Below are 13586 nucleotides of genomic sequence, written 5' to 3' on the forward strand. Positions count from 1 at the left end.
TGACTTTGAATATGACCACAGACACTGCAATATGAGTAGTGATTCTTGCATGAGGCCTGTGACGTCTGGGATACAGCATCTCTGCCTTTTTAGGCAGACATTCAGCTCTATTTCAGTGCCTCCAGGAGTTGGAGAAGTCACTGTGTCCCTACGTACCAGTGTAGCAACTCTAATGGCCTACTTTCCCGTTTTAGAAATGGTCACCCTTCACGTCTCTGAATTTGCCTGGCTTTGGCTCCTGGCCATTAGATCTTGTCAAGCCTTTTCCACTAGATTAATGAGACCATTGGTACCAGAAATATTCCCTTTGTAAGCAATGATCATATCTTAGGATACATTTATTAGAGTCCAGTTCCATTTTCTTGCCATAGTTCAGACCCCTTGGCTTAACTCATTGTGACTTCCAGCAGTGTGCATCTCCATCCCTGCTTTTCAAGGTGGAGATAATGACACTCAGGGTCTTGCCTCCCCTTTTTCCATCATGTGTTTATTTTGCAAGCTGTTTTATGCCAGGGACTTTGTCCTTACGATGGCTTTGCAGAGTTCCTGGCCCATGAGATCTTGACCTGGGCTGTGGCTTTGATGCCGTTACTGGGATACAAATAACAAATAAATATGTTCTAACTCAGAGCTTGCTATGTTCCCCTCAAGTTTTCATTCTCATTCAGTTAAGAAAATAGCACATTCCCACAGTGCTACTCAACTCAAATTAAAAAATCATAATGTAAATCATATTTGTATGAATAATTTAATTTCTAGGAAATGCATTAGGGAAACCCTTTCAGATAAGTTTCCAAATTTGCAATAGTAATGACCTGAGAGGAAGAGATTGTTTGCTATGAAGTAAATTATGCATTAGAGGAGCCTTTTAATATTCTTATTTAACACCTAATATTGATATATTCATTGATCTACAGAAGCTGCAGTACTGTAATATGCAAATCAATTAAAACTATAATTAAAATGAATATTACGTACAAGCCTCAGGATTTGTGACAATATGTATGTGTATATATAGTGTCTTCAATTTCCTTGTGTCTCTACTCTGCAGTGACTGATGCTATTTTAAGAACAAAAGAAACTTCTCTGGGCATAGAGGTTACAGTAAACAGAGTCATTTGGCTGTTAGCCTGTGTGAGCTGCAGTTGATGCATAGCTTCCATTAGCTCTTTTTAAATAAGTCTGCTTATGGTTTGGCCAAGCATATAAGGAAAGGCCTGGAAGGAAGGGCATCCTTCACACCTTTCACGTTCTCTGGCTAAATGAGGACTGTTCGGTCAGGAGTGAAAAAGGAGCTGGTGGGGCCATACCGGACACAGGCAGCTGGATTTTCATCGATGCTCAATAGGCAGCAGTTCCCGTGGAATTGCTGGCTCTGTACATTTACTGCGTGTCATTTGCAGCAGTATTTTTCGAGCAGACAAAGGCCAAGGACTTCCCTGCTCTAAAAGTCATTACTAGCTAGAATAGTTGAATGCTCAAAGTTGTGGAGGTTTTGCTCTTTTGCTGAGGTACCTAAACAGGAGCCATTCTCCAGAAAATGCTGCCCTGCTTCCTTTCCTGTTGAGGGTGTAGCTAGGTCCTTATACCTGCTCTGTACAGGTGGCAGGCCAAAAAAGATAAAATCCTTCCCAAGGATTCAGAACAATTGCAAAGTGACTGTCACTGCTTCAGCTTCCCCAGAATCACAGTAGTAGTGTCTAACACAGAGGCACAGCGTGATGCTGTAGCACAGGGTGTCTATGTGCTGACTGTCATCCTGGAAACACCCAGAAGGAAAAGCAGGAAACTCTGCAGCATGTGCTGCAGGCCCTTGGATGGAGAGTCCTGGTATGCCCACGGTCCCTATGAGTCTGGCAGTGAGGAAGCAGGGCCCATGACTTTCCATGGAGTATCATGTGCCAGTGGATTTAGCAAATACATGCAGGGCACAGCTGCAGCTTCTGTTTGGCTTTTCCCAGAGTACAGGGAATCCCCAGTGAATGTTCCCCTCTCATGGGGAGTGTCAGTGCATTTAGGCTTGTTTTGTACTCCCAGAGGAGGATGAGTTTTTTTTTTCCTTTGAATCTTCACCCTTACTAATTTACAGACTGGAATGTGATATTCCTGCCCTTCTGGAATAGCAGTGTACAATGAGAAAACATGTGGAGAGCACCAATACCTCAGTCTGAATGGTTGCCTTCTCGCACCCCACAGACTGTATCGGAGAGGGTTCCCAGAAGCACGCTTTTCCTTAACAACAGATGCTTCTGCTCCCTTCCTACTGTAATGATGCACTTATAGTAGCACTGGTGTAATTTGTATAGCAATTTTCTCTTCTTCATTGTCTCTGTAGACCTGGAGGGTTTGTAGGTAATTTTCCACTTATAAGCTTATGTATTTGAGGTTCTTCAGCAAATAAAATCCTTGCCAGACCAGTCATTAGATTATGCTAAGAATTTTGAAATGTTGCAAAATGATTGTGACAAGCATCTGCCACTTTTGTCTTTTGCTTGGTTTGTATCAGAAACATCCTGAATGCTAGTGAAACTGCTTCCTCACCAGGTCCTGTCTAGCAGAAAGCTTTTTTTTCCTCTCTGAACACTGTTCAGCTGACTTTGTCAGACTTTGCTCTAGTAGCTCAAGCTATAGATAGGTCTGGTCATATTCCACTTAAAATGTTTGTATACTTTGTATGTAGGTGTGTATTTAGAGAGAGAGATAATTTTTAAAAATGTGTGTATAAACGTCCAATAAAAAAGAAAGGTTTCCAGTGAAATGTCAGTAAGACCCAATAAAATTTCTTTGAAAGCAGGATTATGCTTTTGACCCGTTTGTGGGTAGGAGGTATGAAGAACTGTAGATTTGCTGGAGATGGTTTTATCTGAACAAAGCTTACATGGTTTGAGGCCATTAAAGCAGTTTAAGTAGTTGAGTCCCAGATCCATAGGAGGAGTAAGCCATGTGCAGCTCAGTGGCTGGTGGATGAATATAGGCTGATTAGTGTTTGCTTCTGTCCCACTGGTCAGGTTGTGTTGTAGGTACATGTGTGTGTGAGTGTGTACAGTAAATGCATTCCAGGTTGCCCAGATCTCTTGGGCAGTGTTTATATCACTGTAGCAATGTGGGCCCACTCCGGGTGGCTTTGTGCCATTTTGATGTTTGTTGCCAAAACTACACACAGCCTTCCTCGCTCTTCCTTGTCCCAGCGTTTAGGCGAGCTTTTGTAGCTGTCCATCCCCAGCATCACATAACTCTTGATGAACCCTCAACTATGTTGGCTGCCACCTGAGATTTTTTTCTCTTTTCCATTGGCCTGTTGCAGATGGGGGAGGAAAAACAGACAAGGTGCACGCAAACTCAAGTTTGTGGACAGGAGTAATTTGCTATGGGTGAAATCTCTTTTAATGTAGTGTGGAGGAGAGGTAGGAAGGCAAGATTTTGCTTCTTGTGTCTTGAACTGGAAAATCAGAGCACTAATCCTAGGACCCTCTGAACCTGGCTCCTCTCACAGCTCCCCCAGCATATCCCAGCGATGTGTGGCAGACTGTGCCTGCATTCTGCTCTGTAATGATTCATGGCAGAAGTTCAAGAGATCTCTGCTTTTGGTTCTTGGTTCAAGTACAGTATTTATGGCTGAGTTTGCTTGTAAAAAGAGCTATGCCTTTAAAGGTTATTTTGGGGACTTTTTTTTTTTTTAAAAGCAGAGTTATTATGAGAGTATCTTGGAGAGTTTCAGGGCTCTCTTTCAAACTGGGTTGATTGTAACGCAAACAATAAATGAGTTTGGATCCAAGTGATACTCTTCAGTTTGTATCTGAATTGCAACCAATGAGCTACCAAAGTGAAATTAAATACAGATCCGTTTTTTGACCCAACTTGTGTTACAAAGGAATCTAATTAAAAACAAGTAAAGTAAAATCAGAAAGAAAAGGATGTCTTTGTCACAACATTTGTCCAGAGCTCAGGTCCACTTGGGATATTACTTAACCTCCAAGCTGGAATATTTGGTCACAAGTAGACAGTTTAGGTGGAATTTCCTTTCATTTGTCATTTTGTGTTAGTCATTCATGCTGTTTAGAGGTTGCACAGAGTATTGCATCTTCCCTAGGGCCCTGTTTTATGAGTTCACTAAAATTAAGCTTGGGGAGTTTTCCGGCCAAAAACGAGAGCTGAAAGCCAGAGTCCCTTGAAGGAACATGATAGATAACAAATAGGGAAGGATAGCCTTTCATCTGCAGCTTACATTTCTAGTCCATGTGATTCCTCCCCCCCGCAACTTCCCTCCTCCTTCCCCCTCATACACCCTCATGAGCCCTGGTTTGAAGTCATCCATATGAACTGCAGAGCATAGTTACCCTTCCAGATGCAATATGCCTGTGGTTCAGATTTTGGGGTGGGAGGGAGGTGGGGGAAGACAGAGGAAAACAAAAATCAGCAGTGTTGGAAAGCAGTTTTCCTGGTTAGTTCTTTTGTGATTGCCTAATATGCCCTCAATAAACAAGGCAAGGGAAGTGTACAAGGTATGTTGGGAGTTCCATGCTAAGTGCTGAAGGCAAATAGTGAAATAAAAGTGTTCTTAGAGACAGAAATTAATTCTGATTGATTTATTTAGCTAGCTGCCCCGATGCATAGAAGAGACAATATGGAAGTTGCACTATTAGGAAGGTGACCAGCAGACCTCTTTCTGGCAGAAGTATTTAAACCAGAGACACCTAGAGCTGAGAGCATGAAGAGCTGCTGCTTAGGGTAAACGCTTGTCAGTGGGAGTAACAACTCTCATCTCCTCTAGTTTTGAACTCTTTACCTAGTGGATAGATGCTGAGAAGCAGAGTAGGTGACCATCCCAAGAATGGGATTAGTAACTAGTCCTTGTAACTGCTTGCATAGTTCTGAGTGAACTTATGTTTACCTTTTTTCAATCAGTTAGTGAATCAGAGAAAGATAGTTGATGTAATGACTGAGATGTGAAGTAGGAGAAATGGTTGAGGTCATTAGACTTGTTGGGGAAAGGGAAGGGCAGCTAGGTTGGTAGGTGGGTTGGCTGTATGAGGTGTAATGGGAAATTTAGAGACATAAGAACATCTTTTAAGCCTTTAGCAACCACTGTGTTGGGAAGTTTTAGTTTTCAGACTGATATTTTGAAGGTTGCTTGTAGACTGAGGATCCTAGAGGATCGGGACTGAGAAGTCAACAGTGGAGTAGCTATAGTATGTAAAGCCAATGTTACAGTTAGCTAGTTGTGTTTTGTTTTCTGATTCACTGGGATTTCATCCAGGTGGGTTGTGCTTGTTTGCTTTTGCCTGCATGCTTGCCTTTTTCAACAAAAATGAAAACTTTTGTGCAGAGAGTATTATTTCAAAAAAGACTTTTTAATGGGAAACTTTCTTCTAGCTTTAGTGGGAGGATTGATTAATATATTTTAAAATGAAGATGGAGTTTTGTATAGGTGGTAAGATGAATCATTGTATGGGAGAGATTAAAAAGTACCAAGGGATTTTGGAGCATGATTTCCAATGAAAGTTGCTGTACTTCTTTCTTACTATGAGAATTTCTAACTTGTAATTTGACTCTTCTGGCCCCAGAGGGCTCCAGGCTGTGGAGAGATCTTTCTCAAGAAGATGGTGGAAGAGATGCGTGCTTTCACCAGTCTCTGAGTGATTCATGTGAGCTGTTAAGCTAGCTTTTGCCTCGGACATGATAATGTGCCCTCATAGAATAGCTGTTTGGTGGCTAGTCACTCTGTTTACTGAACAGGGTGTGGTAGTGGAAGCACAGGGGGAAAAATGAGGGTCTGGAGACAGAGACCTTATGTTGTACTCTGCAAGGAATGTTTTTCTATTATTGCTACAGGAAAACATAGATTATTAGACTGCAGATGTCTGAATTGCTTCAGAAGCACAAATCTGTTGCCTTATATGTTTAAGTCTGTTACAACTGTTTGGGGTCTTTTTTCTTTAAAAAAATTTCAAATGCAGGGGGGTAAATAACAGGGAGAATGTTGATGAGATATTCATGAACTACTCTGCCTGGAGAGCTTTGACTTACTACTCCGTAACAAAGTTAAAATCTTTCAAATACTAAAAAGGCTAGGCAAATAGCTCTGCAGTGATTTAAACTTGCTATATTTTTTTCTTTTTTTACCATTTTCTAATATTGCTCTTTGAACACCCCCATGCATTATACAAGTAGTTAGAATATATTTTTATGTGTGAGTAAATGGTATTTCCTGCAAAGAGGAAAGAGGGGAAAAATGTTCTGGAGAGTGACAGTTTGTCCATAAAGGACAAACAAATGAATGTTTTTTGTAAATCTTTTGAGGAGAGAATTGAAGTTCTTCTTTAACTTAAATATAATGAGAACAAGAAAACTCAGTCCAAATAGACTTTATATCCAAGCCTAGCACTCAGGAGAATTAAGACAGGGCAAATGTATGAGTAGCAGAATGTACTTGCATGAACTCTCATCGCACTCAGATGCACATGCGCGTATTTTATTTACGTATTAACTTGAGACAATGAGACCATAAAGACTGCTACCTAGAAGGATTTTTTTTTAAATCCAACATCATGAGATGCAGTAAATGCACCTAAATATTTTAGTACCTCGTTAATACCTTAGCCCCTGGGAAGGTCTGTTACACTAAGCCTGCACTCTAAGGAGGTGATGTATTTTCAGGACTGGGTGTGAGAGGGGAAGTGAGAAGACCTGCTTTCTGTTCCGCACTCTGCCACTGAGCTGTTTGGTGGGCTTGGAGCAGTTGTTTAATTTCCTTGTGCTTCTGAGAACTTTAGGGGAAAATCTTGTGTGTTAGAGACTTGTAATCCCTCTTTAATATTTGTGCATGCAAATTTATCCAGAGCTGCCATCTGCTTGCTTCTGCAGTACCTAAATAGTTTTCTCCAGGTAACTGGGATCAGGTATGTTTAATGCTATTGCTGACACTCTGAATTTGTGTAAGCAAAGTCTTTGCAAAGAACTCTTAGCTGCAACTGCTCTTATGAAATAAGTGAGTCATGTCACAGCTATTTAATAGTATGTACAGAACAGTTTAGGGAAAATGGTTAAAAATGTAGTAATCTGAAATGAGTGGGATTTAAACTTGTAGCTCAGCAGCTTGCATTCTAGATTTGGCTTTGATACCAGCAATCAGGCAACTCTCTTGAAAGTGCAAGTGGATCCTAAGGATCCCTGTGAGGCAGGAATTTGGTTTGACGTCTCTCGTCAAAGATGGTGGCTGTGCATCCCCTACCATTCTTTTGATGTGGATGATCAGAAGAGAGCACCATGTACAGAACAAATGACCCTTTTTGTTTTTTCCCATGCCTGTTTTCTCAGCTGACACTTGACCAGACTTGAACCTGTGTAGCTTGTGAGCTTTGGAGGGATAAAAGGACAAATAACGCTGTAGGGAGAGGAACCAGGTCAGATGTTTTTTTTTTTTACTCTTAACATTGCTGTTACTTTACTGGTTTTGAAATCTTAACCTAACGGAAGGAGAGTAAATCATTGTAGAACCGAGACAAAAGAAGGGATTTACAACCCAAGGTGAATCAAATGCAAACCACAAGGAACTTCAGCGCAAAGTCTGCCAAACAGATCTACAGTCTGTTTCCAAGATATGGGGGTTTTATTTTTTTATTATGCAGTTCCTGTGCCCATTTGACCTGATGGGAAATCAAAAGAAAATCACATGTAGCCATAACAACATAAGAGGTAGATCATTGACTGAAAAAATACTGGAGAAAATGAATGCTTTCACAAGATTGATGCATCTTCTCCATCTTCTGCCTCCCAACTATGCACACACATTAATCTGCTTAGAGGATCAAAAACAAGAGAAGACAGAAAATTGCAGCTCTTGCCAAACCCAGGGAAAATGGGGGGGGGGGGGGGGGGGGGAGGGGCAAAAAAAAAATCCCAAGGCAGAGTGAATGACAACCCAAGCAAAAAGCCAACACTTTTGCCTCTGGCAGTCAGGCAGGTTTTGTGAGCTTTTTCCCTTCCCTTGGCCTTAAACTAAATAAATAAGTAAGTACATCAACCAGCCTTATTAACAAGGACTAGGAAGCTGGTGGTTGTAATAATATTCCCCCTTCACCTAGAGCAGAGGTTCTATTCTATTTCCTTTCACGTATATGGCAAAGGTCAGCTATTGAGAGCGACTTGTCGTTGCTGCTGTGAGCGTCTGTGTCTCTCTATTACTAGCTACTACTGTTTCAGTTCCAAGTGTTTTGTTTTTTTTTTTTTTTTTTTTAAAGCTTCAGCATCCCAAGCTTATTGGGAGAGGAAATGTATCAAAAAAGCAACCCACAAACAAGGTTAAAAGCACAAATAAAGACGGAGAGAGAAATAGAAAGGGGAGGAGAAAAAAGGAGGGGGGGATCAGTCCAATTTTCTTTGGAGACGTATCGCATTGTTGGGGCTGTCTGGCGGTGTTCCAGTGCTTCAATTGAAAGTGAATTTCTTTTATTGAATTCCATCCAGAGATATCATAACCTCAAAAGGCTACTATTACCCAGAGGGTTTCAGATGAAACCATCTGAGCGTGACTTTTGAAATGCAAGAAGTCACAATTGTCATTTGACAACATGGGACCTGTCAAGGGCCCCTCTTTCCAGACAGGCAAGTTGTTTACATAATCCTTCCACCCACTGTATTGAGGTGAAAACCCTTCCATTGCTGGTCTTTTTTTCCTCAGCAGGTGCACAGTCAAAACAATAATAATAATTTTAAAAAATGCCTGGTGAACTCCACAAAACCATCTCTTGCCTTGACAAGCAAAATGTAAACATCAGCTTTTTGAATGTGCATTGGAGGGCAATGGAGTGGGCAACTGAAAGACCTCTAGGTTTCAATGAACCAGGTCACTCTTCCTGTAGTAGTAATAATCATAATAACCCAGAAATCAAATAGCAAGTCAAAGATCAAGGTGTTGGAAAAAGACATTAAAGAAAATGCAGCCACAAACCTTAGTGAAACCGGAGGGCAAAACATGATTTGGTGTGGTCCTCCAAGCTGGTGAGACGCATCGGGCACCCTCAGCTTCCGCTGGCAATGGTAAGAGTGAAACATGGGTGACTGCTGTTGGCAGGAATCGCTGTCACGTACCCTTCCCCTTCGCCGGGTGAGGTGATGTGGCTGTGAAAGCTTGAGGATGGGTGGCATCCTTCCTTCAGCTCCTGAAGGGCAACATGTTGTTGGGAGTCTTACTAGAGACATCTGAAGTTAATTGCTAGTTTGGCAATTTTGACTGGTCTCCACAGATGTTAAGGTAGTGTGTGTGTGTATGCATGCACATTTTCAACAGATTCTTTTTGGCTATGGATAGGCTCGCTATCTGTAGAGCTCAAGCTGCAGTTGTAATGATATTCCCAGACTTACCAGGAGGTTTTGATGTGAGAGGGATCAATGTATGGGATATATAGGGCTTGTCTTTTACTGAGGGCAAAAGAAACTAGCAAAAAACCAGTGGTCATGTTTTGATACAAGGTCCACTCACACAGACTGTCTGTTGAGAGGGTGAAGAAGTCTGCAGTGAAACGGGGAGGAAGTCATAAAGCATGCAGTAGGCAGGCTACATAAAACAGTTGGGGGAGGCAAATGGAAATAAATTTGACTAAGATCTGGTAAGAAAAAAACACATAAAAGTGGCATGTGGGAGAAACTGATTGAAAACCCAAATGGAGTACAGCGTTCTCCTTGTGTATGGTCACAACACGGCATGCTTGGAGGGGTGGGGGAAGCTCGGGTTGACAGTGGTGCAGCAGTGAACAAGCTGGTCCAGAAATCTTTTGGCAGCATTTTGAAACTCGTGACCAAAATGACAAGCTGCATTTTGGCTGCACTGTGTGGGTGAGAAGGTAAATGTCACTTATGATTCACTGCTCACTAAAATCCTTGGTGGAGATGAAAATCCCTTTGAAAAATGTCTTCAGTATCATGCCTTTCTAGGAAAAAAAGAAGAAAGAAAAAGGAGGGTAAGTGAAACATTTGTCTTCAAGCAGGAGAGACAAGACGTAGGTGCGATAGTGATGAGTTTGAATTCCTCAATACGCCCACAAGTACTTACTTGTACTTTTTGTGCAACAGAGTGTGAGATCAAGACAAGAAGTTTAGTTGACAAACACTTCATAGAGCAAAGTGTTTCAGCTCACATGTAGGACAGACTGGTGGGTGTCAGATGTCTGTAGATATATGGTGGAGTAATGAATGTTGTGTGGAAAATAACATAAAGTCTTAGAGGATGATAACATCCTGAAGTCCCAAAAAGCCTAAATCAATTTTTTTACATGCAAGGCAGAAAACAAGCTGAGGAGTAACTTTACTGGGCAGGGAATATTTGAAGGAGAAGGTGATACAAAGAAGAGCATGAGTACATTTACCTGTCTGCAGAGCAGCTTATATTGTAGAACTACTGCATCTTGAAAAGCGGTCTTTACATAAAACTTTCAAGTGTACTCCTTGAAACTTCTTGTGTGAAAGAAATCGTGCGGGCAAACCAGAAAGGCTGAAGAAAGTGGAAGATAAAAAGCAAACAATACTCTGGTCATTTGCCAAATTAAAAGGACATACTTGGAAAAGAACGCCTGAAGTTTCGGAAATGTAATGAGACTTTCCTATAAGGTCAGAAAAAATTTAAAGGAAATCGTAAAAATGGTGTGCTTTGAGGTTCTGTTGGCAAACCTCTCCCCAGCATTGTATTTTCTATCTAAATACTGATAATTTATCAGAGGCTACTTAGAACTGGCCTTCTACTCCAGGTCATTCAGAGGCATCAAAAAGAAAACACAGAAGAATGCTATGCAGGAAAAATATGCCCTTAAGTGATAAAAGATTACTGATGGTAAAATGCCTCCATATCTTAAGGCTCCATTAAGAAGCTTTGGAACAAAGGCTTCTTTAAGACCATTGCAGAAAAAGAAGTGATGTCTGCTCTCTCTGTAACTACAGGGATGCAAAGGCAGACAGGAGTGACAGTACACAGAACTGCAACAGTGAGAAGCTTCTTGGGAGAAAAAAGCTGTAAGCTTATATTTCATAATGCTGAGTAGGTTTTTGAATTCTAAGTGGAGGAACATACTGATGAGCCCTCTAATAGCACTGTAGTAAACGCTACAAAATCCAGTGCTATTGGAAATTAGTCAGTATACAAGATACAATAGCATATGGAACAGATGCTGGAGTTCTGCTGCAAGAAGAATACTAATTCTGCATACGTGCCTGATCCAGATGTCCTTTCATAAAAAAAAGAGTTGCAGCTATTGCCTTAGAAGCCATGGTAAATCCATAAATACAATAACAGAGAGCAAGAGCAGAAAATATACTAGTAGCAAATTTGCAAGGCGTGGTCACTCTTTTACTCCACCTTTGAGTGAGTGTAATTCTATTGATCACGCTTTTTCTTCTGTCAGGAGAGGAGATCACGACTTTAGCATTGCTAATCTTTTTCTAATTAATGAAAACAATCGTATCTCAATTGCAGTGCACTGTATGAGCTGGGTAATGAAAGCGTTGTTACAAGTCTGAGAGGGTGAGTTTGTGCAGAAGAGAGCTATTGACTAACTCTACCTGTTAGCTCTGTCTCTCAGTGGAGACGAACATTATTTTTGGATCTGTGGTGGTTTGGAACATGAAGATCTGTGGTTTTATTTTTGTGAAGTGTCTCCTTATCAACAATAGAAAAAGGTATTATGGCAGAAAATGAGGCGATGGATTTTAGTGGCTGGTGCAAGTTTGCTGCTATGGGCTGGGAGCCTACAGGTGTTAGGCATGAAAATCCCACTGAGGTTCTCTCTTGTCTTCATACAGTAAGAATTGTTGGAGTTTTAAAATACACTATTTATTTGCGGTGTACTTTTTTCCCCTGTCCATTATGTAAGGCTGTTGCAATTAAACATGATCTCTGAGCATATTTTTGAACAGAAGTATTCCTGGCAGAAGAAAAGTGGTATTTTCATATCATGTTAATTATAATTAGTATACTAATTAATATATTTTCCAGACTAATATACGTTACCATTGTATGTGTGATCTGTCAGTGGTGTAGTAGTTGAAAACTGAAATGCAATGAGGCACTGCAGTAGGTCAGGTGAACTCAAATGTATCCAGCCTTGAAACTGGATAGGTTTGTTCTGATTATCCTAAAAGAAATAAATGGGAATTTCTTGAATGAAAAGTTTATTTTTACAGAAACTGCTTGTTTCACTTGCAGCTCTTCTTAGAAAATTCCCAGCCACATGAGTGCAGTATGATTGAATCTTGGACTCATTGCTGTTAAGGCTAATAGTGTTTGCTGTGATTTTACTTTATCTGATGATCCAAAATAACATATATAGCATTTCACCAGGTGCTTGCTGTAGTTCTAGCTCAGCTATTCTCTAGTTCAGATGCTCTCTGCAGGAAGTGCTTGAAAACAGGAAGGAAAAAAATAAGTATGAGGCAGGTCACTAATTCTGTCAGTGCACTTGCAAGGATTTGTGCAAGAGTGTGTGTAAAAACCGTCTAGTAGATACAAAATAGTGTCCATTGGCCAAGTAGTGCTGGATGCAGGGGAAATGCTCTCCTTTCTCCCACGTTCCTAAACTGCTGCAGAGCTTCTTCAGTGCAAGGAGGAGGAGATGGTAAAACAAGAGGGAGGACCCTTACAGGTGGAGTTGTGCAGAGCATCCCTTCTCTGTGTATTTCTGAGTGAGAGAGCATGCTTCTGCATTAGCAAAAAACCCACACCTTTCCAAGTCTGTCCTTTCATCATCTGAAGCGAGCCACCAAGCCACCCTGTATGCTGGCAATGGGCGTGTTGCAGCTCAGTCATGAAACAATGCACTTGGTGCATGTGTCCCAGGATGGGCAGGAGATCAAGCTGCTTTGTGCTGTACCTCCTCCAACAGCTCGTCTTTGGACTGGGTTTCATGCCTGTGTGAAGCCTGGTTATCTCTGTGCTGATCTTGGGAATGAATCTGGCTGCTTATTTCTTGTCTGACAGTGCTGGCATGGCAATGCCTGCGGAGCTTCTTGATTGATCAGTCATGGCTAAATGAGTGTAACCATTCTTGGTGGCAGTGGTGGATTTTGTGTGATGCATCTCTCCCCTTCAGATTTTAGGAACCATTTATTCCCAGAGGTGAGAATGAAACTTAATTTTGAGACTTGCAAAAATAAGAAAGAACACACTGATTTATGGCTATCCTTACAAATCTTTCATCAGTACCTCTGTGTATTTCTTGATACCCTTTTGTGCAAGACTTGTGCGGTAAATTGTGCACAGAAGCACTGTGCTGTATTGATGAAACAGATAAAATGTTTCAGTGTCTCTGGATTGAGAACAGTAGGTTCTTTTTTTTTCTCCGTGTTGATTCTGTACAGGGTATCGCCTGTTTAGTAAAGTATCTCACAAAAGTAAATACATGTGATGTTCCCACATTTGTGAGTGATACTAGCTGGAGCTTTACTTTCTGAGCAAAGAGTTTAGAGACCCAGTAGGAAATATAATTTGGAACTGATGGTTTTGCTTATACAAGAATCTCTCATTTGCTGAAATACAGGGATTTAGTCACCCTTGGGTTGTAGCAAAACAGGTGTCAGCCTTCAAAAGTGAGAGCAGACTT

Source organism: Pelecanus crispus, chromosome 3 (assembly GCF_030463565.1).
Source record: "Pelecanus crispus isolate bPelCri1 chromosome 3, bPelCri1.pri, whole genome shotgun sequence".
Taxonomy (NCBI): Eukaryota; Metazoa; Chordata; class Aves; order Pelecaniformes; family Pelecanidae; genus Pelecanus; species Pelecanus crispus.